The sequence below is a fragment of the Lichenostomus cassidix genome, chromosome 2 (assembly GCF_008360975.1).
Source record: "Lichenostomus cassidix isolate B80296 chromosome 2, HeHo_3.0, whole genome shotgun sequence".
Lineage (NCBI taxonomy): Eukaryota > Metazoa > Chordata > Aves > Passeriformes > Meliphagidae > Lichenostomus > Lichenostomus cassidix.
Window position 1 is genome coordinate 72967026 of NC_139482.1, and position 26813 is coordinate 72993838.

Sequence of the window (26813 nt, forward strand, 5' to 3'; positions counted from 1 at the left end):
CATTTCCTTCCTGTTCTACCCAAGTACTTGAGCAGGTACTTAGTATTTGAAGTGTAGACTGAAAAAATGATGAAGAATACAGAATACTTCTAATATTGATTGTGGAAACGTTTTTTACCTTAGAACCTCTTATTAAGTTTGAATTGGAAAAATCAGATCCATTATTTTAAATATAACTTTAGTATTTTACTGATATATCACAGTATAACATTCTCTGAGTTAAACTGGGAAGGACAGTTCCTAAGCATGGACTTTAAGATGTAGGAGGTGAGCAAAGCAGTGATGAAAGACACCAAGTAGAAATTCATCAACTGATTGAAAAATTGATTGATTGTACTGGATCCCAAGAGGAGAAAGGTTTGCAGATTGCAATGGGGATGAAAAGTGCTCCAGGAATATCAAAATAACATATTTTTTCTATGTAAAAAACAAAAATCCATTTTAAGGAGGTGTTCAAATTGCTTGCAAATTTACTTCTAGGCAGGGATAATAGTTGGAATGTAAAAGTTTCCATAAATATTAGGTTCAAAAGCTGTAGTGGTAAATCAAGAATAGTAAGAAATGAAGACAAGAAAAAGGAGGAGACTGGATGGGTACAAATATAAAAGGAAGAAATGCCCATCTTATAAATTATAGTTTCTCTAGCTAAATTCTGGATGAATAGCACAGACTCTACCTTCTTTAGAACAAAAACATATTATATGAACACCAGATTTGTGGAGGAAAAGGAGTCTGTTTTATTTGTTTCCTTCTTATGAAGACCATGATGGTCACTCCAGAAAATAAAAAAAGGAGAGAATTTTAAAACCTCATCTGTGTAATGCAGATTAGTGTATTTTCTGATTTTCAGTTAACCCACTGAGATTTAAAATTATCAAGATGAAACAAGTATTTTCTGTAGAAATACTTGCATATGGGGAACTTTATTTCCATTGAAAAAAACAAAATACCCAAAATTTTCTCCTATACTTAGAGACTTAAAGTCAACACTAAACTATTTATACTACTCTTTCAAAGGAGTCTTTCTGGGAAGAAATGCTGTATAGTACATGCTTAAGGAAGACTGTTCTCTTCTCTTCTCTTGTGAGGCTTCACTCTGTCTGCAAAACAATATTGATTTTAAAATGAGAATTTTTTTTCAATTCTGATTTCTTTTGATTGCAAAAAACCCAAAGTGTCTTAAAAATTAGGGAAAAAACCTCAGGACATACAGTAATTTCAGCTCAAAAATGTATAAGTTCCAGTAAGTCAGAGAAAGCTACTTTATATTGCAACAATTTTTAATTCTATGTAATATATTGTCAGTATTATGAAGAGCAGCAATGTGTAATTTTGAAAGGAATTTTGTTTTGCCACAAGAAGGACTTTTTACGAGGGAATTCAATGATAGGACAAGGAGCAATGACGATGAACAGGAAGAGGGTAGTTTTAAATCAGGTATCAGGAAGAAATTATTTACTGTGAGGGCAGTGAGGCTCTGGCACAGGTTGCCCAGGGAAGTGGTAGATGCCCTGTTCCTGGAAGTGTTCAAGGCCAGGTTGGATGGGGCTTTCAGCACCCTGGTCCAGTAGAAGGTGTCCCTGCCTATGACAGAGAGGTTGGAACTAAAGGATCTTTAAAGTTCCTTCCAATACAAATCACTGTATGATTCTATATTCAAAAAAATTGGGTTTTCTTTCTCTATAGCCAAAAGGCATCTCTGCTTTTTTAACTTCTGCTATTGAGTTTGCTTTCGACCAGCTCCTCACTGGAATAACATAGGCAAAATCTGTGTTTCCTCTGTGATCATCATGACTCTGATGAGCAAATAAACAGCTATGCATTTATACTACTTTCATGATGTACTGTCAAAAAGAAGAAAATGGTAACTGAAATAGTGTTGTTCAATACCAGTACAATTCATCATGGAAAAAAAAGATAAATTATGAAGGTATGAACTTTTATTTTTCTGAAATACAAACTCATCTCTCTGTGCAGCTCCAGCCAATCAGAGTTGAGACATATTTTCTTAACAAAAAATTAATGTTTAATATTAATAAATTTAAAATATTAGTAATATTTTATACTAATATTAATATTTTACTATTAATATTTTCTTAACAACAAAAAATAAACAAACCCAAATATTCATTTGGATACTAAAAATTAGGAAGCACCCTGACACAGAGTTGAAGTAAAAAGCTAAAAGTGTTCAAGGAAAAACAGTTTAGTCTGCGAGGGTAAGTCAGAAGACTGTCTCATTGTTCTGAGCCTAATCAAATATTCAAAGTGCTCATATAGAATGAACACAATGTATCTCTATTATTATCATAAAATAATTCATGCTGAGCTTCTTTTGAACTCAGACTCAAAAGAGAAAACAGGGAATATTTACACTACCCTAAAAAAATCTAATGAATATTAAATAATCTACATAAGATTTTAAGAGGTAGTTAAGGAAAACAAACTTCAAAAGTTGCAATTATTGTAATCATTATCTTGCTCCTCTCTGTAGTACAAGACAATATTAGCAAAACACTTCAAATATTATATAGTTCTCAAAGATATTGTGGTTCTTAGCTAATAAATATGTTTTATTACACTCTTTTCCATCTGTCTAGTAATTATTTTGGCCATTAAATCAACAGTAAAGCTAACATAATAAACCAATTAGACTTCCAGAATACAGTCTGCCTCCACAATAAAAGCTGCTTGACCCTACTGCTTATCTGAGTTAGCTGGCAAGCAAATATTTAAAACATTCTTTTGCTTTGGTTTTCTTTTCACTTTATTACCTATGGCAAACCTTCACTGCAATTGAGAGACCTTACATACTTCTAGCTTTTAGAAGGAGGTACACACTGGGGAAAAAAAGCTCTAAATTTCAACAGGCTCAAGTGAATATTTTTTTCTAGGAACATATATCAATAAACACATTTCTCCATTCATTGAGCCAAATGATAATTTTCATCTCACCTGAAGTAGAACAAAGCAATCTCTGTTACATAAGAACGATGTTACTTCTTTGTGTTTGCACATTATTGATTACTGCATGGAGAAATATTACACCTACTCTTTTGAAGAGCTCCTCTCAACTGAATAGGACTCTTCGTCTATGCTTAAATATAGACTGACAAAAAAATAACCTGAAGCCCATAAATACATTTTCCAATTCTGGATTAAAAAAATACATCTGAATGTATTTATGCTTCTTGTAGGGATAATTGATAATGATAAACTGTAATTTAATACATGAATCAATCCAGTGTTGTGACTCAAAGAGGTGCCTATTCATTTAAAATGAAATAAGGAAGAAAAAATAAATACAGAGGATTGAAACCATTACTTCCAAGAAGTGGACAGGATTTGAAGTAATACATCACTGCCTATCTACAAATAGCATTTGATTTAAAGCCACTAGGTGTCAGCATATAAGTATTCCTAAAGACATTTATCTGCCAGAAAAAGTAGTTGGCAATAAACAAATATGCAAGATTGTAGGTGGTTGATGATTCCTTCCAAAGCCATGGAAGAAAGCTGTAAACTTATCAGGCTCACTGAAAAATATTAGAATGATTGAGGAATATTTTTCCATATGGTAAACGAGTCTTGAATGGAACCGTCTGGTTTTTAATACAATACTCTGGATATTCCAACTTATACAGACCTTTAGTGGTTTGACTTCAAAATAAATGCTTTCCCAACCAAAACCATAGAATAAGAGCAAGTAGTCTTTTTGTCATGAGGCACTGTCTAACAGATTCTTCATACTGGCATGTTTGCTGAACTGCTTAGTCCTTGTACTGAATTCCTCAGTAGAAATCAAGTTATTGTATAATATTTTTCTGTTGTCACTAAGACCATAATGGAGCCCCCCAGCCATGATGACTCAAGAACACAAATGAGGGACAAATTTAAGTAATTTCTCTTACTGATGATCTGTTATTAAGCTAGAGCTAATAATTCAAAGGAGCAGGATGCTTAAGGCAGGTAATACTGCTTTAACAAGAGCACTGAAATGGCAGTGTACTTCCATCACTGTGGAGTGGGTACTTTTGTACTTCTTCTTCTTTATGTGCAAGGGGGAGTCCATGTGTCTGACAGAGCACAAAGTATGTGACCAAAACTGATTAGTACTCCTGACTCATCCATAGCTTTTCAGCTCTTGACAGACTCCTGACATGTCACTTCATGTAATTCACTTAAAGTTCTTTGTTGTGTTAGTGTTTTAATAAGTAGTGACATTTCCTGGAATTTACATAATACAGTTTATTGGGTATACTGTAACTATCTAATGAGAACAATAGGTGCACCTCAGAGAATTCAGAAAGAATCTGAAGGGTTTTAACAGCCATTTAAATATGATTAATGAAATAGCTAAACGATACACTAATTTGAGAGTGATCTAGATTAAATAGCCACACTTGTATAGAGCCATAAGGATTGTACACTGATGTGAAAAGTGTAGGGTGTGTATTCTACTCCTACCATTTGCTGCATAACTGTCCAGACTGTGTGACTAATCATGGTGAAGACATTCTAAATATAAACAGGGTGGCTCACGCTGAAACCTAGCATAAATATCTCCATTTTTGTTAAAGTATAGGGGATGCTTCTAGGTAAGGAGCAGCAAGGTGATTGATGAGAAAACATAAAATAGATCCAGCATGAAGTGTAGCTCATTTATTTAATCTTCTAAAAAATATGATAAAGGTGTAAACTAGACTGTCTTGCAAAACTAAAGTGGTAAAAAGAAACATATAAAGACAGGTATAGAAAGAGAGAATGAGAGTACATGAAGCTCTGACAGATGAAGAACAAAGTCAGAATATAGCTAGCATCTTTGGCAGCTTGCAACAAAAATCAGACAGAAAGTCACAGCAGCAGTTTTTTTCCCTCCTTCATATTGACCAGAACTACCCATTAGTGTTGAGCCCCTGAAGTGATTTATTGTATATGTGTAGGGTAAATTCAGCAGTATAAGAGAGAACTATTTGGCCCTATGTCCTCAGGAGATCAGGTTGTCCTACTCTCCCTTTCCCCAAGAAATAATTCAGAACAGTTGCCTTACAGAATGAAGCCATGTAGCAACGATTGGTATTACAGATCTGCAGAGAAAGTGTTTCATTCTGGTTTTCAGGCAAAAAATTGGCTTTTTCCTTTCCAAAATTGTCTTTAAAATTCCCCTCTTTTAAACACAAGGATACAGGCAACAGGGTTCTTTTTGTCCCACTGGAGAAATGCTAAGAAATAAAATCTTTCTCCTAGAAAAAGATTTTGCAATTATTTCTCCTTCTAAAATATAATGCTATGCAATTGTCCTTATGTAAATTTAATTACAGAGATCCAAGTACCTGTTTTAAAAGAGTTTGAGTATCAACAAATTGAGCCGACAAAAACATAAGGATTTTGAAAACAGTTGTTGAGAGATCTCCTGATCCCGGGAATTCTGACTCCTGAAGGTAGCTGTTGGCACAGTTTATTACATATTTAAATGAAGTATTAGAGAGGCGTAGTTTTCCTGTCTTGCATCTTTCAGCATAGAACCAAAATGGATGAGAGGATTCACAAGATTCTCCAATTCTTTCAAGATAACAGTAGAGACCTCATTTAACATCCACCTTCAGAATGACAGCACCTGAAGTGCTATGAGGCTTGTAATACTCTGCAGGTGAGAGTTGAGATGAATCTCCTGCCATCCTTGGGAAAAGCCTCACAGCCCTGACCCCACTTTGGCCACCAGCCCCACTGCCCTGACCTGCCTGAGCCCCCTGGCATCAGTCTGCAGCCACTCTGCAGCCTCTCTTGGCCCTGCTTTGCTTGTTGGGGGCACAGGGGGACTGTGACAGCAGGGAAAGGGAGTAGGGGGAAAGAAAAATGAAGGAAAGGGATAAGAGTGGAGCAGGGAGGGATGGAGTGTGGATGTACAAAGTAACTGCTGGTCTGAGCTGACCCCTGACAAGAAGGAAGCAATACAATCTAAAAGGCAAAGAACTGATCAGAGCAGCTGAAGTTAGTCCTGTTTTGCAGGCTACATGCAAGACAAAATGGTGTCACTTGGTTCTATCACAGAAACACAGGTTGCAGTGTCTGCCTTTTCTTAACAGTTTTGCTGTATTTGTGGAAGAGAAACTCGTTTAAATAAATCTGGTTTAATGAGGACATTACAAATGTAGGGCAACATGCACCCTCCAAAAGCATAGTAGGTCTGTAGGTAATTGCCTTGGAACTTCTAGATGCAGATGTCTCTCTTCCACCCTTCTTTTCTGTCCAATCTCATCACTGCTCAGCCCCTGAACAGGGAAGCAGCAGTGCAAAGGGTGATGACTAAAGAAGGTAATTTTTTTCTACCAAGGGGAGAGGGCTGCTGCTGTCCACTTCATCCCATCTGAAAATGTCAGGCAAGAGGAGGAGATAGATGACAGCAGCTTGAAGGAAATACAATCTGAGAATGGCAGTGATGTGCTGAGTGTATTATTCAAATGATCAGGTGGGCTTGGCAGGGATATTTTTAACACTCCTTAACTCTTCACTTCAAAGCTCTGAAGTGATTCAGTTTCTTAAAGCCCAAGTGGCTTGATAGTGATAGACATATATATCTTAGTTCTTTTAAATTTTTTTTCTAAACCTGTATCAGCAGCTGCAATACATCCATCATCCATTTTGCATTGGTAATTACATTTCCTTAGCTTGGTGCACAGTCCTTTACCAAAGACTGCTGTTCAATATTATTTAAGGATTGCCATTGATTCACAGAGCTATTGCCTCCTTACACAGGAATAACATTTGAAGTGTTTTGGTCTAACTGTTCAAGAGGTAGCCTTTTGCTTCTGAGTAGTGAGAACTCAATTCTTCCTGGATTAGTTTGGGCTGAGAAATTCCCAGACTGCCAGTCTCTCCAATTGTGCCACGACAGCAGTGACAAAATGCATGTCATGAAAACCCCTAGCATCTAAGCTGTTGTGAGCAGTAGCCAGGTGTCCTGTGTAAGGAATTTACCTGAATTTTCCCACCAATAATCAGATTTAGTGCTGCCCTTTAGGTTCAGTGCAAGCCATAGCCCTTTCCTTATTTATTGCTCCAGAGGGAGTGCGAAGAGGTCTGTTTACTGTAGGCAATTGTTCTTTTCTTTCTGACAGATGTAAATGTCAAAGGATATCTGGGTTACTTTGGGTACCATTTAATGTCACCATTGTTTTGCTGCCTAGCAAAAGCTACTGGGGCATCCATAAACATTCAGCAGCCCTCTAGAGGCCAAGAGGAATGGGGAACCCGTTGTCGGAATTGGTTCATGTTGACAATTATAGTCAGAGGGTCCTCCTAAATAAAACCCAACAAAACAACCAAAAAATAAGCAAACAAACAAAAAAAAAAACCAACCAAGAAAGCCCCAAAAACCTGATGCTGTTGGCAAAGGAGCACTGGCCCTATCTTCTGACAGGTTCAGAAGCTACCTGGAGGGGACTCTAAAATTGGCTGCCTTTTATCTGCTAATGCCCTGACCCAGGAGAACACTGGATCCGACCCAAGCTGTGAGAACTGGCTTTTTCATTCAGAAGATCTCTTCACAAGACATGTGTGAGGTTAATAAATCTGCCTCTTGCTGGGATGCCATGTGGAGGCCTTAGCTCTTCCTCTAGCACACTTTATAAAATCCGTGCCCTTTCGTATTGTGAAGCCTCATAACAACAGCAAAAGCCCTTTGGATCAAATGCATTATAATTGTAATTTTCTCTTAGCAGGGTTGCAAGCAAACTGTCACAAGCAGCTGTTCTAGAATGCATAATTACACCTGTCTGTCTTAGCCAACATTATGTGTGTACGACATGATGGATGATTTTGAACTTGCATATTATTATTATTATTATTATTATTATTATCATTATTATTATTCCTACTGCTATTATTACTACTATTATTTTACAAAGCTAAATTGTGAAATGTATTTGAAGTGTCTTTCTTCTTTGAGCCTTGTCATGAGGGAGCTGAGACAGCCTACACTCACCACTTCAAACTTTTTTTACTCAAATCATTTCTGCTGTCGTTTAAGAAGCCTATTTAGATTTCTATCCTGAAAACATATCTCCAAGCATAACACTGTTAAAGTAACATGAATCTCTTCCATGTCATTTACTAATTCTTGGTTTGGACCTGTGTCCCTCCTTATCTCTTCTGTTTCACATGAATTTTAATATTCTCAATACAGTGTTTATACTTTACATTTACTGCTCTTACATTATACAAAATGCAAGCTCATAAATATAATGATTAATTCTATATACAGCTTCTTGAAGAGGAAGAAGATAATTTTCTAAAGGAAACTCAAAACAATAGGAATTCAATAGCAAGGAAATAAATGAAAAAGTCTTCAACTGTAATTTCATCTCAGGAAAATATTGTTACTACTGAGTTTTTAAGCTCTTTTTCAAACCTTCTATGAAAAGATGAGTAAGCAGTGCATAATCAATAAAATACAGTGAGAAAATAGTGCTCACCAGAAAGGAGAAATATTTTAATTTCAAAGGTGGGAATGTGTTTAAATTTTTTTTTTAGCCCTGCAAGTTTATACACTATAACAAAGTAACCTGGTAAAAACTGCTTCTCCAACCTTTAAGGTTCAAAGCAGGTTATGACCAGAAAACAAAACAATTTTTCTTTTTCAAGAAATAATGACTCAGGGAAATTTTTGTATGTGTAATTACAGTTGCTTTCTTCTAAAAACATTTCCCAGGAAATAAATAAAAAACACTTAATTGTCAGAAGAAATCACTATTAACACAGAGTGACCATCCAGAAGAACTTGTAATAATGCAGCACAGAAGAGAAATACTGTAAAACTGACTTCATAATTGGAGATGATTTAAAAGATCAATGCATTTTCCCCAAGACAATAATTTTAAATTTGAAGGCAAATTCCCTGCCACATTTGTAACATTTTTGTGTTTGTCTTCCATGAAATGCAAGCTTGTATATTATTCTAAATTCTGTCTTCTGTTCCAGTAGTTTGTTTCTCAGGTATTTTAATCTCCATTTTCACAGAATCCAGTTCAATATCATCCTCAAACCCACATGGAATTTTTTTGACTTAATATGGTATAAATGTTTGTTTGTAATCAAGGAAGCCCTTTTAAAGAAATCACAGAACAAATGCTATTTCATTTCTGATTATCTGCCTTGAAGTATTCACAGGGCAATCTAAAAGGGGAAATATTTCCTAATGAAAATTAAGAAAAGAGGTTTTTGCTTTCAATCCAGGCAATTAAATGTAACATTTGCATGCATATAATTCCATGGCAAACAAAATCCAAGAAGTGGCTGTTTGAGAGTGTATTAATTAAAAAATCCAGCACTTCACTGGTTGTACTAGCTGGCCTTTTATACATTCTCTGTAGGTTAATAATTGAATTAAAGTCTGCATGAAGTGATACCAATGAAAGGCTTCTTGACAAGAGCCAACCCCTGTTAATAGTAAGCATATAATTATTTTTATTTCCATTCACAAAGATGGACAATTCACAGGAGTATATGATTGTAAAATAAAACAAATCATTTTTCAGATCAATCAAGTGCTTGTCATGTTCACAGTGACAGAGGAATTTGGTGGCCTACTCTTGGTGGTGTGCTTTTCTATTTTTGGGGATTGCTAGCCTCAAAAAATGAACCAAAGCCAGAAATCATTATCAATATAGAGAAAGCATTTACTTTGGAAAAATTCTCTTCTAACAGAAAATGGAAAATTGTTGAGGAAAATACTGTCATTTGCTACTCAACCTGCAGTTATCTTTAGATAGCAAGCAAGTTCAACTGAACCTTGTGAAACTACAAACTACAGAGCCATTAGTGTAGCTAGATCAATATAAAGTAAAGAAACATGGTCTTCATTTTGCTTCAGGACTTTTGAAGATGACCTGCTGAAGATTTATCTGTTTTATATAGAAGGATTTGCCATCCTCCTCCTCTTTATTTCCTGAAAATCTGTACAAAGTGAAATAAAATAAAACATCTAGGGAAGGAGAGCACAGTTTGAAGACATGAGGACATTCTTTCTTCTGGTTTCTGTCAATAAAAGAAAACTAATGGAGAGCAAATTTACAAGGCTAAGTGTTTATTTTCACACTATGACAAACCTTTATGCATTTTGTAATTCTTCCCTGCTCTTCCACTCTGCTACAGATTTTAAACTGGATGTCTTCTGGAAGTTTACTTACTGCTTAAACTTAATAGGTGGCATTTTATGTTCATTTTACAGTGGTGCTATAGCACCATACCTCATATGCCCCCCAAAAAATGGTCTTGTTCACTGTGGGAAATGACGGAATTAATGTGCCATGTACAAATGGGAAGTGTGGAGAGAAAAATGGCAGGCAGAAAAGAGAGCTAAGATGAGAACATTGTAATGAGACGATGTGGGTGCAGTTAAACCAGCTGGAGGCAAGACAAATGTATAGTCTAGAAACATCCAGGAGAAAAAAGCAAATTAAACCAAGAAGGTGTTTGGTTGATTCAGATTTGGAGCTGGTCAGTATGCTTTTAATCTACTGAAATTTTAATGATTCAATAAACTCTACACCTCTCCTAGGGAATTCAAACCTATTTCATATTTTCTTTCAACATATGTTTATCACCAGACATATTATCCAAATAAGTAGGAGAATGACATTTAGGATGAACTCCAGAGCTGTTTTCTGTGAACATTGTCTTTGTACTCTAACTTCTATTTGGGGATGAAAAGTCCAGACAAATAGGTAACCATAGCCAAAGAGCACAAAGCGGTTTTAGTGCTCAGATGTTTGGTATTGTTTCTATGTCTGATTAAATCCTGGGTTAGATTTGACAGAGACAGAGCCTTTATCTACCTTTCCCTTTTTTCTTTTTTTATACACTAAAACGTGATTAAAGCTTGATTGTCAGTATTATTTTACTGGCATTCAAATGTTTACCCTGCCCTCTCATGTAAATGAAAAAACTGCTTTCTTAGAGCAATGTACCACTTAAATTACACCCATACCATAAAAAGACTGAAGAATTACTCTTTTTAAATAGCTTTTTTGTCCACCTAATGTGTAGAAAATACTGATTGTGAGAGGGAACTATTTATTTCGTAGGTACTATTGTCTTTTATGCTTTGAGTACTTTTCTGACAATTCCTTGAGTTATTGGATTCTATTTGTTTTTTGGGGTTTTTTTAATTTTTTTTCTCTCCCCTATAAACAAGACTTGGTAATATCCTTCAGGTTTTTTAGCTTTTAATTTTTTTTTTCTTATTTTGTTTTGTTTGTTTTCAGGTTTTTCCCCTGTTTCACAATTCTAAGTGGCATCTGCCCAACTAAAATTTTTTTGAAAGGAATATTAAGAGTTGTTAAAAAAAGAAGGTTATTTATGACATCAAACAGGGAGCATGTCAATTTAATTCAATCATCCTGGCAAGGATATAAAAACACTATTATTTTTATACTGCCATAAATGGAGCAAAGATTTAAGTCAGTTTAGATAGAGAGCTCAGAAATTTTACTAATCAGCATCTATAAGGACAGCAAACCATGCCTGCAAAAGAGAAACTTGCATTTTCATGGTCAGGGGGAAAAGTATTTCAACATATTTCTAGGTATCATCAAACAGCATGTGACGTATTGCTAGGCCTGCAGCAAAATAAGCAACAACAATATGTTTGAAATAGTTCTTCTGATTTCTGGGTTCAGCAGCTCTTAGACATCAAAGAGCTGCACAAAATTAAAGATGATAATGTGAAGGAAAGTGCACGTTAGTGTTTAATTACATTAAATTGATTAGGAAGAATCAAGCTTTTGATTTGGAACACATTAACTTCTCTCTGTGCAGCATACAAGCTAGTTTGTGAGTGAAACTACCTTTTAAAAACATGAGAAAGATAATGACATGAAAACTAACCCAAAAGTATGTGAGCCAAGGACTACACAGCTATTTCACTCACTTGTTCAATTCTCCAAAGAAAGGAAATTCTCAGGTCTTTGAGAGGTAAAAAAAAAAAAAGCATCCAGTCACAGTAAGGAGAAATAAAGTATTCCTTGCTATCACGGACATGCGCTGGAGCTATTTTCCATTCTTTCCATCTGCTCATGAAAATTGCTTCTGAAAAAAATCTTCTTTTGACTAAAATAGATACCTAAGTTGTGATTTCAACATATGCACAAATCGTTTCATGAAACACACAATTTCATGTGCAAAATATATATTATACACGCAACCAATTTTTTACATAGTTGTAGCATTTCACAGATTCAGTCAGAAAGGTAGCACTGGTCAGTATTTAAAATACAGCACTTTAGCTAAAAGCACATGAAGATCTGGTCTTAGAGATGTGGTACACTTAGTGAACATGGGCAAAAAAAATTATTCTTTGTTAGCCACAGTTTTTCAAATTACTTAATAGCAGAGTAAATACATATATGCCCTGGGAGAATATTGTGAGGTTGCATTTTCTTTAATGACTGCACAGGGTACCTTGTTAGAAAGAAGAAGAAGATGACTGGTAAGGTACATGATTGATTATTACAATATTTTTTACTGAATGTACATTGTATTATTACATGTATCATTACAATATTTTTCCTTGGTAATTGCATTACTTTAGATTAATTATTCTAGTTGTGGTTTCAGTGAACAACTGACATTTTTCAGATCTATTACTCAAAAATAGTCTGCCCAATATTCAAGACAAAATATGGCACGTATAACACTTTCTGAAATGGATTTTTCATCTCAAAGTAGCCTCAGTTTGGCTGGTGAAGAGAAAATGTCACCATGTTCCATTAAATCTGTGAGACTAGAAAATACAGACATTTATGTTCTGGCATCTCTCTAAACAGTCCAGTAAAGAAACTTTAGGTCAAATCCTCAAAGCCTCAAAGTGGAAACAACTCATCTTATTATTTTTATATTATGATTTGTTATATAATGACAAGAATAATCTTTATCACTTAGTTCCTTACTTGGCATAAAATTACTTTTTGGACTGATCAAGTACCTCAGGCTTTGCCTTAGTGTTTAATCAGTTTCAGCAGCTGTTCATAGCTTCAAATACTACAAAGCAATAAAATTTAATTGCTTAATTAAACTCAAACCACAGTTGTCTTTTTAACAGGCAGGGGCCTGCCTAGTTTTTGGATACTTAAAGACAATCAGAGAGCAAAAATGACATTGCTCTTTTCTCAAGGATGGTTGATCTAGGAGTGTTATGTAGATGAAAGGAAAAGCCAAAGGCCTCTTTTGGGAAACAATTAAGAGTCTTGTTTCCCATTTTTTAACCTATTTTGTATCAACACAGCTGTTTAGCTGAAAAGTGCACATATATTACTTTAGCAGTGGGCATAAATTAATGGGAAAACTGACCAGTACACATAAGTTAATTGAAAAACTTGGGGAGAGATCTTTGAACAGAGTACACTGAATTGTTGAGCTTAATTTGTCCTAGTCAAACTTCTGACTTGATGGGGAATATTTTATTTATTTATTTTTTTTATTTTCTGCCTCTGGTGTTCAGTTCCAGCAGTTTTAATAAGCAGGCACAAACACGCACAGAAGTGGGGTTACCACTTTAGCTATCAAACTGGAAGAAAAAGAAAATTTTTTCTCATTTTGTACTAACGAAACTGAACCATGTTGAGACCTGCTACCTTTGTTTTGAGAATTTCTCCATTACTTCTGGCTCTTACTTAAGAACTCTCTTAAAAAACAAAATAGTGTATTTGCAGGAATCCTGCCTTCTATTTAATATCCAAATCTAGCAATACTATTAGGATGATATGTCAGATTTGGTTTGCAATTTTAATATTTGAAATTATTTTGACCTCTACGCATTACAATTAAACTATTATAGTTTATGATACAACTGATTAGAGTGCAAGGAAACTATCAGAAGGGAAAGAAATTGCACTTAGGAAGCATGACCTTAGTCTAGATAATATTGTATAGAAAATTTATGTAGTGAATTTGTTAGCCAACTTCCCAATTACCACAAATCACTATGATTTTGTTATTTCAGTAGAGCATTGCCAAGTTCAGTAATTCTTTGCAATCAGGTGGTGTTCTAGGTGTCTGAGGAAAACACACCAGAATTTATCTGTTATCATAGCACCTCATAATGGGTCATATATTTTTCCATTGAATAAGTAGCAAACTTTTGCTATTTTTTCATCAAGACATTTATGATTCTGAAAGTTCAGGCAGTCACTTAATAACATTGTCTAAAGTATGTGAATACTTTAATTTCTTTAAAAGTATTGTCTTAAATTATTGAGTATGCCTACATGAGTTGTCTGACATAGACAGAAAACTGGAAATACCTACAGAATTATTAAGATATAAAAAGTCAGCACTAGAATTTGAACAGGTTTTAATTTTGTTTTAATGCATTAAAACAAAATCCATAGGGTTTGTGGAAATTATTTGCCTTTTTTTTAAATTGACTGTTAAATGTCTATGCATATAAATAACACTTAAGCACACATGCACAGGTAAATAATTCCAAATCATTCTTCACAGATGAATAGATTTTGATATTTGATCTTTATATCTTACAAATATATTTCATGCTTTTAAAAAGAGACCTGAAAATAACAAAACATCAATTTTTGATAGTCAAGCTGCCATCTATTGATGACTCCCCTTCACAAAGTATTCTTCATCCTGCTGGTACTTCAATTTGGTAACAAATGTAATCAGAGTACACCTTGCATTGAAGAGGCCAGTAATTTGTTCCTAAAAATACAAAAGCCTTGACAAGGGACAATGTTCTATGGCCACCAGTGATCCGTGTTAGTGTCTTGTGGGGCTCCTCAGTGACTTATATATCCATGACTTCATAACACAAACTTTCAGATAGAATTTTGAGAAATATATTTATCTGTTATTAATGTTATCACTGTCTTTTCCATATGCTATACTTCAACTTCATTTTGTACAAAATGTTCAATTCCTTTGAGATGAGATCTAATATTTTAACTTAAGGATGCTCTCTGAATTCTTTCTAGCCTTAAAGGTATTAACATTTTTAAATTATTATTTGCAAATTTTATTATTTCTGAAGAGTAGCAATAGATTTAAAGAATATTTCACTAATATGAAATTTTAAGTGTCTACAGCTACATTTTGACTGCCTTACATTTCACAGAGTAGCTGTAATCATAGGCATCCATGAGTAGCAAACTATATATATATATACACACTAAAATTACTGTGTCAGTATTAAAATGTTACTACATTAGTCTAAAATGCAAAGAAAACCTAGCTAATACAACTTTTTTTAACAGAAGAGAATTGCAACACCTCCCACCCCCCAAATATAACAATCTGGAGCCATCCCTTTTATAAAGTCAGAAAATGACAGAGTAATGTTGGATGCCATATGAATTCCTCCATTCAGGCACAAAGTGCCCCAAATATATGTTCACAGACCTTTATAGTCTCCTGTACTGTACTTCAGTGGTACTCAGGAGCCCTGTACAGTGGTAAGAAAAAAACAGTAATTCAAACTAGATACCATGCAGAACAGGCAGGGTGTCATGTAACTGTAGTTGTTTCTCCTTTTAACAACTGCAGTCTCTGAAAAGACTGTTGCAGAGAAACACAGAGGCTTTTGGAGTGCTAAAATCTCACAGCATAGGACCTAAGAGTAAGAAAGAAAACCACATTTATTTAACAGGACTGGTAAGAACACAACTTCCATTCTGCAATAGTGTGGGCATTCTGCTATTTATTTTCAGTATGAATTTAAATGGGCATGAAATTCATAAGTGAAATATGAGAAGAATCCACTCAGAAACATTAAAATGTCTATAAATACACTACAGGAATACAGACTACAGTAAGGTATGCATACCTTTTAAACTAATAGTATCTAAAAGTTACAGCAACATAGAATGCATGATATATCGTCTCCTGTTTCAGTGTGGGGAATACACAAAACAGCCACAATCAAACTTGAAAGCATATTTTTTTCTTCAGAATGGAGTTTTGCTATCAACTTTTTACCAGGCTTATTGATTATTCTTTGGCTTTGGGAGGCTAAGATTGAGGATCTTATATGGAGCCAGACTGTATTATGTTCTTGGCAGACCTATTAGAGCTATGATGACAGGAAAAACAGATGGACTGGTGACAGCTGGCACTACAGTGAGTTGTAGGACTTACATAAATACTTCTATTCAATACTCAAAGCCATTTTTTCGTTTCCTTTGACATAATGGAAAATTCCTCCTTTCTAAATGTTCCAAGACCAGGCATTATTAGAAGTTACAGAAAATTTCATGTAAAGACTACCCCTTCTCCTGATTGTGTACCAGTGTTAACCTGGATCTACTCAAAGAATGAGTCCTGATCTTATTCAATCATTCTGTCTAGTGAAGAGAAAATGTAGTCAGGAAATTGGTCTTGATAGATGAACGTGTAGCTTGTTATGCAACACTCACATGGAAGTGGTATGAAGATCAGCTGCAGTTCCTATTGAAAATATTGACATTTTGGGGGCCTTAACCATCTTCAAAAATATCGTGAGTTTTATAGATGTCTGAACTACAGACCTCTGTGGCTAACTTTAAATAGTCCATTTTGGAAATTTTTACAGAACCAGTCCCTTATTCCTTTAAATAAACTTCAAGCATTTGAAGTTGTTCAAAAATAGAAGTATGATATTAGTCAGGAGACCTTGTGAAGAACATGTTCAAAGCACTGAACTCCTACTGAATTTTGACTGACTTTACACAGTTAAAACCTTGCATGATGGTTGACTCCCAGAGCAATATGGCAAATTTCTTTCCAGAAATTCACATATACTCTTTCTAGCAGAATTATTTAAACTGGCTTCCTATCACACTTTTTGTTACACTAGTAATACCAACAAATACAACATCAAAAGAATTAATAAAACTGATAAAAATGTTTGATAGGGAAATATATTTGAAGAAGTGGACAGCATCAGTAATTGTCAAACCTTCCTTTAAAAGGAACCCTTTTCTCTTTAATTTCATGGATGAATGGAATTTTCAGGCTGAAAATATATCCAATGCTCCATGAAATTTACTTGTCTATAAAATGTCTACTCCTGTTAACACGAACAAATAGATCTTCACTATACTTGGATACATAAAATTAAACAAGAAGTAATTCTGGTCTGTTCAAAATCTCATCCTTCGACCTCTAAAGAAGAAAACATATAATGCTGTTTTTTAGCAAGGAAAAGTAAAATTTTTTATGCAGTGGCCTTTCTTTGTCACCTTAGTGAATTTTCTTTTTCCTTTCTCATGATGTGCTTTAGCAATAACCCAGAAAGTAGAAGCCCTGTAGACATCTAATAAAATATTGAGCCAGAAGTTGGATTCTAATCTGTACTAATATGACTGTACAAATTTAACCAAAAACAGTTAATGAGGGCAACAAATCCAATAATCTTTTTATGACAGAGAATGAAATATCCTTTCTAGAAATCTCCTAATTAAAGTGTCAAAATAACTTTAAAACTTCTTTTTCTAAACAAGTGAGACTAGTCTTGTCTTTTTGTGAGGCTATCACAACTGCACAGGTAAGTACAGTTTTCATAAAACAAGCCAACCAGAGAGCTAGGGTCTCTCACACATGCATTTCACATATGCTTTGGAGATAAGAAAAGTGACAGCTAAATCAGAGGAAGAATTTGGCTTCTCTAAGAGAGAAATCTATGCAATATGCCAGTCTATCAATACCATCCCCTTGATTTTTGAACTCACTCAGTTTTACTGTTTATTTTATTGAACTCTGCAGGGGTAAAAGGGTTAGGATTATCAGAATAAAAGAAAGTTGAGGTTTTTTTCCATTAGTTATCTTGTCTGCTGCCCTTCTTCAGGTGAAATCTTTGAACTTTCAGGTTCCATGAACGAGAGAAAATTGCCTTGGACCACATTTTAGGGTTATAATGAGCTCATATTAACATTTCTGGATTAAATGCCCACGGGGGTACTGTTGTCACATAATGACAAAAGGAGTTATTGTATTACCTCTTTTGCACTGAGATTCTAAAAATGGACCTACTACAAACTTGCATGTTGAGTTCAAAACAGTGATCAAATAAGGCTACTGTTGGATGGAGAATAGAGAGAACACAGGCCCTTCTTGGTATAAAATCTTAAACTATATGCCCAGTTTTAGGTAGAACTTGCCCTAAGTAAAATCAATACTGTTGTACAGAGATTTAAACACGTATAGGACAAAAGCCTAAGATTGGGATGTTCCGGGGTCTCCGGGTGACTCTTTCTAGTGCATATGTGCAAAACACCTGGCAAAGTTCAGCTTCCATTTTTTACACAAAAATCACACTGCACTGCATTGTCCAAGCATCATGAGGGATGACATGAAGAAGGTAATGGTGATTAAACCAGAGACTGTAATGCAGTTTGGGAAGGGAGCCACATGAACAGATTTTCCCATGGACCAGTGAAAAAATTTTGGAGTAAACTTTGCCAAGCTGTAGCCCAGAAAATGTATTCTTGACTTAAAAAGGATGAGCTTGTCTTTTTTTTTATTATTTTTTTTTTAATAAAGATTGCTGTTGCTTGCAATATTTTTTCTTACTTTGCAGATTTTAATTAGAAACAAATAAACTTTTAGCAAAAGAAATTGTTGCTGGTTACTCAGACAAGGACGTCTTTGTCCTTGTTAAATCACATTCTCCATTTTCAAAGAACCTTGTCTGTGCTTTGTTTTTTCCTGTAGTTTTCATCCCAGCTAGTGCAGTGGTGTCACTCTCTATTCCTTATGGTATACATTCTTTCATGTACTTCAGTAGAAGCATAGTGAGAGTAAAAGACCAAGCAACAACCGTATAGAACAAGGGGTTATAATTAGTCTCACAAAACACAATAGGAAATATAATGGTTTATATCTTAGCAGATATATGTAGAGAACAAAATTCTAATGCCTTTTGCCAAGAGAGTTTTAAATCTATGTAAAATATTTTTAAAGCCAATCTTTCCCTGCTGTGAAAATTCCTAATTACTGATCTGATTAAAGTACCTGCTATGCTATAAAAATTTCAGCACAGCTGTTTTACTTCAAGAGTTAGTAACAATAAGTTAATCGATATAAAATCATTGTGCATGTATTTTGCCCATATAATCCTGTTTTATTTCTTTTTCTGGCACTTTATATATTGGCAGTATTGTCTGACTTGACAGAAACAGGGCAGAGAGCTCCAGACATAAAGCTGTACAGCAAATATTCACTGGCACATGCACACTAGAGTATGTTCACTACTATATGCTCTTTGCAAAACAAACAATGTGAATTGTCCCATGCTTTTTTCCCCTCTTCTTTTTTTTATATGTAATGAAGACATTTGGCCACAAAAATTACTGAATACACCGTTATTGACATTATAATCTACTTTCTGTTCACTGGCCCACGTTTTAATCTTGCTCTGCTCTACTGCTCTTTTTCATTTGCTTGATAATCTTAAATGAAAAATTTCGGAAGAGTGGCCCTTTTATAGACATGAACTCTTAACCAGTCATTTTCCAGCCCCAGGGAAAAACTCTTGGTATTAGCATACATTTTTCTTAAAACTACAATTTGAATTAGATGGTGTTTCTGCTTCCTGCACCTATCGTGCATCTTATTTTACAGCTGGGGTAGAAAGGTTGAATCCAGGATAATAGCAAGCTAACAATTTTAGAAATATTGTGGGAAAATAAAACCAAAAAACCTGAAACAAAACTACACCAATGAACCAAAAAAAACAACCCACTCTTGAACCTACTTTGAAGGTCATGATTCTCAAAAATTTTAATTGGAATTTAAATATCCGTAAATATCATTAGAACTTGATCTTAGGTAAAACTCCATCCCTCACTTGCAAAATGGAAACAACATCACATTCCTTCTTTAGGTTCAGCTGGATGACAGTACTGCCATGGGAACCAGAAGCTCCCTGGGATCAGGAGGGTACGGGGCTCCCTGCATTGGGCCAGGCCTGGCAGCCCATTTGTCCACTTTAGCTTTAGAACATTAAATTCTGGGGGAAGAGCTCAGAAATAAGCTACTTCTTTTCCCCTATCTCAAAAGTGCAGAGCTGTTAAATAACAACAACAATTATGAACTTTAGTATCAAGTCTTTGTATTTCATTACCGGGAAGTCCCTATGGTCTTCACAGGGACATAACAGACGTAAAGGTAATAGTCTGCAGTCTATTTATAAATTACACTGAGATAAAGAATGGATAGAAGAGTATGTGTAAGAAATACAGAGGCGGTGGAAGAATAGTAAACATGAAAATAAATCAGGAAAAAATGGATTTTAGTGAAACTGTTGGCAGCAAGAGCAAAAGACATAGAAAATAAAGTAAAAAGTAGAGTTTCTCCATGAAAATAAGCTATCTTAACTTTGCATTTATTCTTGTTTTCTCTTCTGCAAGTAACTTTATACTAAATATGAATGATATTAAATTCAGCCATCCCAAATGTTAAAAAATATATATGGAAAACACATTGCAGATAACTAAATAAAGTTTGGCAGAGTAGCTAAATATGAGCTTAGGCAGATACACTCTCTTACCTTATAGCGTTATCTAGAAGCATCATTACAGTTCATAAGCTCATGTAGCTCCATAATACTAGTGGAACTGTGCTATTTTTTACCAATGGACATATTCTGGGGAATAAAGAACTGGGCAAAAGTACAATCAGTACAATTAGTACCACTTTTAGTACAATTCTACAGCCCAGTGCTAGTAATGAAAAACATCTCAACACTTGCATGGCCTGGATGAATGCTGCTGCAATGTCTCTGCTTGGTATCTATGGAAACGTTTTCAAGTTTCCCAACACCTCCTACACAGGAATCCTGGTAAATTCAGATTGAAGTAGATTTTTCGTGAAACATGACTGAAGGATAGTCCCAAAAAAAAGAAAACAATCTTATCATGCAACACGCTAAGGTTTTACATTTCATTGGTGAAACACATGATAAATTGCTGTCAATGCTACTCTTAAGCAACAAAAACCTGTCTAATTCAAGACCAAGATTTCAGCTGCTGCTTTCATTAAATGTCCAACTGCAGAAAAAACAGAAACTCTGCTGACTCTTTGGACCTCTATTAGATTTGTGGAGGCAGAAATTCATCTATCTTAGAAAGACAAGGATGTTTTTACTGATTGCCTGTTTAATAATAGCTCCTTCCATAATTGATGGAAACTTCCAAACTGTAGCTATAATGGCAAGTCAGACCTAACATAGCACATTAAAGATAAAATTATCCACCAATTCACGAAGATACAACATTTCTCATAATAACAACATTAAAATAGCCAACATTCTCTAAATCTTTATTCATCTAGTAATCACAAACAGATCAAATAGAATCCTACTTGAAGAAAATTGCTATGATTTTGGTAGAGCCTACTGTTGCAAAACAAAAATAAGAAATATCAGCCACTGAGAGATATGGTGGTTGATCTGATGACTAACAGAAAGAAGATGTCATGTTCATGTCCAAAGGTGACAAGGAGTATCTTGTTAATTATGGGACAGTTTGTTTCACCACAGACCTTAAAATTGCATAAGTCACTTTCATATTAACCATTTGGAGACATTTTTCTTTCTCAGTAAAAGTGGGAATGTTAATTACTTTTGTCAATTTATAAACTTACAGCTTAATGGCTAAAATTAAACAAAATTATCTATGTAATGTAAGTTTCCTACAAAGTCAAGGTTAAATTTCCAGTAAACCTATGTGATAAAATTCCTGTGTTCTAAGGCTAATGAAATGTAGAAAATATATATCTGTAGATGTTTGAGCTAAGAAGTGTTTCCTATAATTTGATTAAAATTAAAAAAACAGATTCAACAGATTGTTTTTATCAAATCCATCATTGCTAGCAACCTCACTGCCCCCATGGTTCTATCAGTTCAATTGAAAAATGAGCTTCTAGGGTGGGGGGTAAGACAAAAGATTCTTCTTTTCAGTTTAACGCTGGCAAATTCATTTTTCTCCAGGGTTCATGAAAGCAATAACCGTTGATAGCCTCAATTCAGAGAACAACATTAGGAAACTTGGCTGGCAAAAGCAGCAAAAATGAAGGAAATACTATAATCAAGGACTTAAATTCCTTTTCAAGTTCTTGTTGCTGCTTCCTGTTTACTAGCTTTAGGGCAGGTTCTATTTCATGGCATTATTTAGGTCCTCTAGGATGTCCTTTTGATGACCTTAGTCATAAATGGATCTCACCAGTGAACAAGTACATTGATTTTGTAGGTATTTAGGCTGAATCTGGTCTGAAGAACTTGGAGAAAAGTGAAGTAATAGGAGGGAATGAATACTGAGAAACAAGATAGTACTTCACAAAAACAAGAAATATTCGCTGATGCTCATTAAAAGAAAGACCTTTATCCAAAATACTTTTATCTAAAAGATGTCTTATTTTGCTGACTGCTTGTGTTCTGATTTAAGGAGTTCTGGAGAAGTGTAGGGATAGACAAGGCCAGAGACAGATTTTGATAGATGCCTCAGCATGAATTTGCACAGTTCTGTTATACAGAGTCTAAAACCCCATCCTCACCTCCATCAGAGAACATAGGTCTTTGAGGAGAATATGTGGAAGGAAATTTAATATGTGAACCCTTACAGATGGCTGGCAAAGACATGTGCAAGATCTACATGATTGTCCTAATCTCTTAAGAACCAAAGTTTTGTCTATAGAAATAATCCCCAAATATTCCAAGAAACAAAATTTGATTTTTGCATAAACTTTCATGAACTGAGAAACTCAGTTTCTTTGTGATTGTGATTTTTAAATAGAAATTAACATACTCACTATGCACAGAATAGTTTTATGTCTATAGAAAGCTGTATATAATTACAGATTCTCTAAGCTCTACATCATATATACATGTTCCTGTGAGTACAAATTAAATAGTGTACAGTTATTATTTTATTATTTTATTGAGTGAAGTTTGAGGTTACTCTTTCTTCCTTGAAATCAATCCTAAAATGGGTCTAAATAAACAGTGACCTCCTGGGGGTAATAATTTAAATTCACTTGAACCAAAACACCATTCCTACAGAATCTGCTAGAATAAACAGAGGATATCCTATTTAAAACATTCTCTTGTGATTTTGATTTAAATAAGGACAATGTGCAGAGACAATTCTACGAACTGCTGTTCCATAGGATGTCAAAACTGAGAACTGAAAACTGAAGTGTGTATAGACAGAGATGGGACTAAACTTTAAGGTGAATAGTTTATTTACTGATCTTGAAAACAGAGGTTACCCAGTAGAGGTCTCATTTAAGGCCAACTCTCCCCAGGTGTTTTGGAGCATTGAACATTAATTCAGATAGATCACTAATAAATTGACAACAGAGATTTATCCTCATTGAGAGGAAAGTCTACTTCGCATTTTTGTCCTGTAATTTCTCTTAATCTAGGCCCACAGCACAGGTAAGTCACAGTTCTTCCACTACAACATGTGGGTGATTTAGAAGTGAGTTTATATCACTCTTTCCCCAAAAGGTTGCATGTAGCCAGGTTGTTTTTGCATATGCACCTGAGAGGACAAGTTACAGGTGGGGTAAAAGGGCAGAGGAAAGAAAGAACTTGCCTGTATAATTTCAATTAATTCCACTACAGTTTTGTACTCTTGAGAGCTGGAAACTCTTGCTGCTTTCTTGCATGAAGAGATCAACAGTCTTTTCCACATATTTCCTTGCAAGAGATTTTTTGACCTATGCATGCCTTCTGTCCAAAGCACCACAATGAACAGGAGGGAAACATAATATGGAACTCCTAAAGCAACATTTTGAGACAGACCAAAATACCTTAATAATAATAGCAGGAAGAAAAATGAATATTGGGTAAGAAACTAAATTTTGCCTGGATATTATGAGAAGTTTAAATGAAATATGAAATATTTTCAGTTAGCCGCATGCTTTGTTGAGACTTTGTGTAAGACAAAATTACTTTCTTATTTTCCATGCATTCAATAGAGAGCTGTAACTGCAGTGCATGTCCTATTTCTTGCTGCAAAATAAGAAGGAAATAAAAGATTACATTGTTCCTTTTCCAGTCTCTGTCCATTCCACTTTACCCTGTTTACCCTGGGGCTGAATTTGGCCTGTATCTCATCAAATGATCCATATCAAACATAATGATCTTTTCAACAGTATCAAATTGTCATTTCAATTTTGTGCATGTTTTATTCTGATTACTTTTCTCTTCCTCATGCAGCTTTATATATTGATAGTGCAAGCTCATCTTGTCAATGTAATTTTCAGTTTCTAGTACCTCTGATTGAGTAATAATAATTGAAAAACAATTCAACTAACATCTTCAAATATTCTTTTCATGTTTTCTCTCTCTTAGACAAGGGATTTATTTTCATAATGTCTACGAATCTCTGAAAACATATAGCTAACACAAGAGCCAAAATTATTCATGAATATTTTGCTCCATTAGCAGGTCCAGGAAAAGAATGGGCCTGAACCTAAGAAGGGGAAATTATAGGCAGAAGCGCCTGAAGAACACATCTTAGAAATGGGAAGTTCTGACTGTACTTCCTAGTATCCCCTCCTGTCCTGCACAGAGTAAAGAGTTGCCAGCTAGGTTGCCTGCTTTTGAGCACTGTGAGAGACTGCAGTGTTAATTATTGGTGATTCAATCACCCATTTGCAAAAACAGGAGGTTTTGCTTGATGATGTGCAAGGGAACAGCACAGGTGCAGACATGGTGTGCACCCACCACTGGAGGCTACAAACTGGGTTTTGAGCCAGATAAGCAAGGAGGCTGATAAGAAGGAGATTCTGTGAGGTAGGATAATGCTTTTTGTCAAGTCAATGTCCTCCTTTACACAATTGCTTTAGTCTTCAGCCCCTTGGAAAGTCCCAAAACATTCACATGTAAGCATGAAGGTATTAATCCCTTCTGAAATGAGAATTGGGTCAACTAAGCTGAGATGAGAGGCAGCTGTCATGGATTCATAAACCATCAAAGACCCCTGAAGTGTCCCCAGACTAATTTCTGGGGCCTTCCACCAGAGAGCTGCACATGATCCACCATGTTACAACAGGCAGTTTAAGACTCCTCCTCCAGGGGAGCTGCCTTCAGGGGCATTCTCACCTGAACCTGAACATATACTAACCTATTGAACTCCTCATTTCATGGGCTTACCCCATACCAGACAGATCAAGAGTGCAACCATCACTTCAATCAATGGACAACTGATTTGCAAAAATCAACTCTTGTCACTTGATCCATGTGTGGTGATATCTTTTCTCCCCATTATATACTCTTTTCTTTTCCTTATATATTTTCTTAAGTGATAACTTCATGCTTTGATATTGCTGCATTTCTATAGATCATAACCAAAATTATAGCTACATACCGCCTTTCCATCACATGCAAATTGTTTAAAATAAACCCTACATATCTATCTGTCTATCTGTCTATTATCTTTCTATCTATCTATTTATCTATCTATCTATCTATCTATCATCTATCTATCATCTATTATTATCTATCTATCCATTTATCCATCCATCCATCTCTGTATGAACACTGGTCATTCAGTGTTGTTTCACTCTAACCTGCCCCAAGGGATCTATTACCAAGAACCTGAGTTACTCTCCCCTTTGGGGCAGTTTCTAACAGGCACCATCTGCATTACTTTGTGTTAGAAATGTACAGTAGACTTTACCAGTGGATTTAGCCTGTCATGTTATACCATTACTGTCTCTACAGCCAATCTCTTTGTTACTTGGTCAGTGGCTTGCAGCCATTAAAGAGGGAGAGATTTTGTGTAAGAATGACTATTTCATAAACTCAAACTTGGAGTCAATGGCTTAATTCCAAAAATTGATATTATGGACTTCTATAATCATATGTGTATTGATATTGCACATCACACTCCTATGACAGCAGTGACTCAGATTCTCTCAGAACACCAATTTTTGGTGCTTGTACAGATTTCAGAATCAACTTTCCTCCTGCACAGAAAAACATCTGCTTCATCACTCTTACACTATAGTGGCAGAGTAGGACTTCAAATTAATTAGAAACATCATTTTTCAAAACTTTGAAAGGAATCTATTATTACTTGTCAGTAATCAGTGTTTCACATTCAACATTTGCTTTTAGGTCTGATAAGGGACCTGAATTTCACTCATTTATAAAATTTACCTGTCTGATTTTAATACAAACACCAGTTCTGAGCTAGGGTCACCACATATAATTTAAATTGTTTCTTTCAGGATCAGTGTATTCTGCAATAAAAAGGTTTAGGTGCATGCTTAGTAAAGACCCTAGAAAAAAAAGTTGTATCCTTGAATAAGAAAGTGGGAAAAGAGGGAAATGATAGGAAAAATTTGTTGCCGAAGATATCCACCCAAAGAGAGTTACTTGTCTAAGTCTTTGTTGTAAAGGAAACCAGGAACTAAAGAGGTAGGAGCTGAAAGTAACCTGAGAAATAAATCACAGTTACAAAAACAAATGCAACCCCCTTTTTTTTTTTTTTAAATTTTTCTCTGATTTGTCTTATTGAAGCTTAGCCTCTTCCTAATGTACATAGTTTTCATGATTTTAGTCTTCCTTAAATCTAGCTACTTCACAGGTGGTGTGCACCAGGGTGGAAGGTGGGTGGTGCAGGCTTCTGCCTAGATCTCAATAAAGAATGGCATAACAGAAAAAACCATAATAAAACAGCTATTTCAGTAATAAGATAGAAATAGGAAGTAGGATAGTAAATCCTGCAATACTTCATTTATAAATGCTATGCAGAACATAAATATTTTCAGCACAGTTACAGAAGGGAATCACATGCAGGAATGTGATGTATATC